The sequence below is a fragment of the Myotis myotis genome, unplaced genomic scaffold (genome assembly GCF_014108235.1).
Source record: "Myotis myotis isolate mMyoMyo1 unplaced genomic scaffold, mMyoMyo1.p scaffold_m19_p_19, whole genome shotgun sequence".
In the NCBI taxonomy this organism is placed as follows: Eukaryota; Metazoa; Chordata; class Mammalia; order Chiroptera; family Vespertilionidae; genus Myotis; species Myotis myotis.
Genome location: NW_023416323.1, coordinates 23630716 through 23635296, shown reverse-complemented (window position 1 = coordinate 23635296; position 4581 = coordinate 23630716). Strand labels below are relative to the sequence as shown.

General features: G+C 44.6%; 1 non-coding gene across 1 annotated transcript; it reads right to left on the bottom strand.

The window, feature by feature from the left end:
* Positions 1-2387: 2387 nt before the first annotated feature.
* Positions 2388-2526, bottom strand: LOC118674889. Its single transcript, XR_004973737.1, has one exon. It is a non-coding gene; the product is annotated as a U4 spliceosomal RNA (small nuclear RNA).
* Positions 2527-4581: the final 2055 nt, after the last annotated feature.

The window sequence follows — 4581 nt, the reverse complement described above, 5'->3', positions numbered from 1 at the left end:
AACCGGTTAGGGCAGCAACTGCTTTTATAAGCTCCACGGGTGAACCACTGCAGCTCTCCTCACACTTGGGTGTGCAGCAAAGCAGCAAGGTAACAAGATCGTCTGCACCTAAGTTACAACCCACATTCCCTCCATGTCCGGGCTCTCAACATACAAAAAATCATAAGCACAGGAAGCTGTTTGCTTGTGGCTGGTGAGAATATGGACCATTTTCCCTATCAGCCTCGCTTCACCACAATTCTTATTACAGGCCCAAGTAGGTCTGAGGAAAGAGAGCCTGAGCCACAGTGCCAAAGGAGACCTCAGGAGAAAGTAGAAACCATACCTACATCTTCTTTCCAACTGGACTATCAGTTGGTAAATGTGCGGTGAGATGGAGGGAGAAGGCGGGGAGGGAGAGTGGTTTGGTATGGAGGAGGCCTAAGTGCTCTGAAAGCGCACTAGGTCCCTGGGGTCTGGCCCTGCCCACCGCTGCAGCCGCACCAAGGACCCTGCTCCTCCAGCTGCCCATCCAGTGTGGCCCCTCCATGGTGGCCTCCCTGGTTCCTCCAGCCATGCCATACTTCCTCCTCCTCCTAAGGAATGAGCCATTCCCTCTACCCAGCAGGTTCATGAGGTTTCCTCTTCCCATCACTTCTCAGCTTAATCACAGCTTCCTTCACGGCAGCCTCCTCTGCACCCCCCTCCACCAAGCACGCCTTCCTTGCTCCGCGTCCCTTTCTTCGGAAGCACTTACCGAAGCTGTAATTGCATGTTTCCATGATTCCTTAATGGACAGATCTGCTCCCACAAGATTATAAGCTATAAATCCCACAAGGGCAGGAACATACCTTTTAAAAAACAATCATTCCATCTCTTGCACCTAACCAAAGGCCCTGGCATCGAGAATGAAGTGAAAAAAATTAAGAAAAGAATGGAATGGACAATAGCAAACAGGACTCTGGAGAAACCTAAATTGAAAAAAGCCTCTGGGCAGTCTTAGATCCACTCTAGAGAAATGTGATGGATGGCTACCACTCTAACCACTGCCACAGTTACTACAAGTACCAGTGTTAGGAGTAGTAGTTTCCAATGCTTACAAAGCACTTCCCACTGGGAGCCGGGCGGAGTGCCAAGCTGCTTCATCTCATTGAGTTCTCAAGTAGGAAAAACACGATTAATATTTCCTAGATGAGGAAACCGAGACTCAGCAGAAGTGAAGCCACTTGCCCAGGGCCACCCAGCTGGTGTGGGAAAATGGGAACACCAGGGCGTTCGCTAACCATTTGGCTACCAAGCTGGAGCTCTAGACACAGCCATCTGTCTGTAACTCCCCACCGCCCTCTGCCAAGTCGTACACTGAATCAAAGACTTCTTAATCTCTAGACATTCCAATTGGATAAATAAAGCTATTGCCACTTGACTGCAAGGGAAGTCAAGAGGTTAATCGACTTACTGTGTTTGCCATAAAGGGAAATTTGAAATATCAGCAGAAAAAAAAAATCAATATGGCTTCAAACTGCTGCAAATTAAAAACAGATCACAGCCTTTTTTTTTTTTTTTTTTTACAAAAATATGACTACATTTCAGCATAAAGTCATTTAAAAATAACTATTTCCAGACACCATATGGGTTATGTACCAGTTTCACATGATTAGTATAATTTCTGAAGGAAGTTGTTATCAGAACCACAAGGTTGAAAAATCATTTTAGACCAAAACCGCAGGAAATATTCAAAGGTAAAAATCTTAATGGAAAAACAAATGTTGAAGGTAAGACGATTGGTCAAGAGGAAACCTGAAAAGAGTAAGCTCTAAATTCCGGCACACAGGGGAAATCTAGGTTCCAGGAAGACTTATGAGAAACAGGGATTGGTTTATTCTGTAAACCCAAATCACAAACCAGGTGGATTCCAAAAACATTATTATTTTCAGAGAGTTCGCATTCAACAATATCCCAGTTTTGTCCACTAAACATGTGCCAATCATATTATTCCAGATCTGATGCTATTATTACAAGTACAGCAAAGAATAAAAATTAGGTTTAGAATCTGTTTTAGATGTGGGAAAGAAGAAAAACCAACCATATAGAAAAGAGGAACGTTGCACATTTATTTATTCCTTTATGAGTGAAATTTATAGAAAAAAGGGGCAAGATCCTAATTTTTCCAATTTCCTTAAGTACAAATATAAGAGGATGTCAGACTTCCCAACTGCTGCGGCTATTATGTTAATACATCACGCTAAGTTTTTCTTCTCTGTAATCGGTTTCATCACCATTACCCAGCAGATATTACATTAAAAATGCATAATTATCCCTGGCTGGTGTGGCTCAGCTGGTTGGGCGAGGTCCCCTGCACCAGGAGGTTGCTTCTTCTGTTCTTATTTTTGTTGTTGTTGTTTTTTCAGTCTCCTTAGAGACCGTCAAATATTGCCAGTGCCGACTGTATTTCAAGTCGTCACGGCGGGGTATTGGGAAAAGTTTTCAATTAGCAATAATCGCACCTCGGATACCTCATTGGCTACAATACTTCCACTGAGCAAAGATTGGAGGTTGCTGGTTTGATTCCCAGTCAAGGGCACATGCCTGGGTAGCGGGCTCGATCCCAGGTAGAGGGCATGAAGGAGGCAGCTGATCAATGTTGTGCTCTCACATTTCTGTTTCTCTCTCCATCTTCCTCTCTCTCTCTAAAAATCAATACACTTCTATTTTTAAAAGCGTAATTAACTCCATTCTGTTAACAAGCTTAATAGATCCATATTGACTAGATACATAGACCTTGTAGAATTTCGAGTCATTAGCATATTGATATTAATCTATTCCAAGGAACTGGGTAAACCTGCCACTATCGAGAGCCTGAGAAGATAATGAGGTTTATTAAAAGAGATCCCCAGGAAATTCTGATCGTTAAGGCAGAGGTGGCTACACTCTGGTAACACAGAGCTTTGCTTTGTCCACCCAGAGCTTCGTACAAAAATGTTGACTCAGTCGCCCACATTAAACATGGAGAGACTTCACAGACTGTCCAGGTGTATGGCTTGTCTGGGAAACTCAGAGAAGCTGGTGACACACTGTATCTCATTCCTGAGAAACTGGGCGTGACAACAAATTGGAGGGCCCCTCCTTAGATGGGGACCCTGCCCTGCACGCCACCGACCCCTCTGTGCCCTCTCACATGCATCAAGATTGTTTGACTTCCTCACGTATCCTGCCTGGCCTCAGGACTTGAGCTTGGGACACCTGATAAAAAGAACGATAAAGGTAAGAAACAAGAAGCAGCAGCCAAAAGTATAGCAAGAGACCAGGGGGTGGTGTGACAATCACATATTCCAAGGACGTGCAGGGCTTCCAGAAGGCCATGATCAAAATGGTCAAATACTTCTAACAGGCAACCTAAGGGCTGACAGCAATGTGCCTGCTTCAGCGAAAAGGAGACATGGTAACTTTGGTCACAACAGTTTTAAGGCATTGATCTAGACCTCGGTTTCTCAGTATCTGCACTATTGATATTTCTTAATGTCTGCACTACTGATATTTCTTAGCGTCTGCACTACTGATATTGATCTTTGTGGTGTTGGGCTGTCCTGTGTGTTACAGGATATTTAGTAGCATGTCTGGCCTTGACCCACTAGATACTAGTAGCTCGGCCCCCACTCCTAGATGTGACAACCAAAAATGTCTCTAAACATTGCCAAATGTCCCCTGGGGTCAAAAATGTCCATGGTCGAGAACCGCTGTTCTAGGTAGAAAACTGATAGAAATGGGTTAAGAAGCAAAAATTCAAGAACTGAATAAAGGGAGGATTTAAAATCTGTAGAATCCAGAAGTTAGGTTTGATGAGGAAGAGGTCATAGAATGACTGTTGGGGGAGATGCTGAGTCCAGCAGCCCCCCTCATCTGCGGGGCATACGCTTCAAGCCCCTCAGTGGATGCCTGAAACTGCAAATAGTGCTGATTTCTATATGTTTCCTATTCATACGTGCCTATGATGAAGCTGAATTCATAAATGAGACACAGTAAGAGAAATAAGGGCTGCTTACACACGAGCCTTGATAACTGACCACTGACTGACCAACGGGAGGGTAGCCTCTACAACGTGGGGACGCTGGACAAGGGATGATTGGCATCCTGAGAGGACAGAGAAAATTCATCATGCTACTCAGAATGGCACACAATTTCAAATGAACGAATTGTTTATTTCTGGAATTTTCCATTGTGAGATCTGCAGTCAACTGTGGGTAACTTAACCATGGATAAGGGGGGGGACTGCTTGTGTATAAAAAGAAAGTTTATTCATTTATAGCCATAAAAACAGAGATGACATGAGCCTGTACAGTGGTCATCAACATGCCCGGCCTTTTTTCTTTGGGGCCGGAAGCCACACCTCTTGGTGGGAAAATGCCTTTACCTCACTGTCACTCCATGTGGTTCAGGCGTGAGGTGGACCTACCACTAGCCTTTTGAGGCTCTGCCACTTAACCTGGGTTTAGGGATGAGCCCATTCCAACCCACCTCAACCCGGCCGATGAGGGCCAGCCTGTGCACTTAGCTGGATCTCCTGGGAAAAGGCTGTCTTTAGTCTGAGATTGTTCAACTGCATGC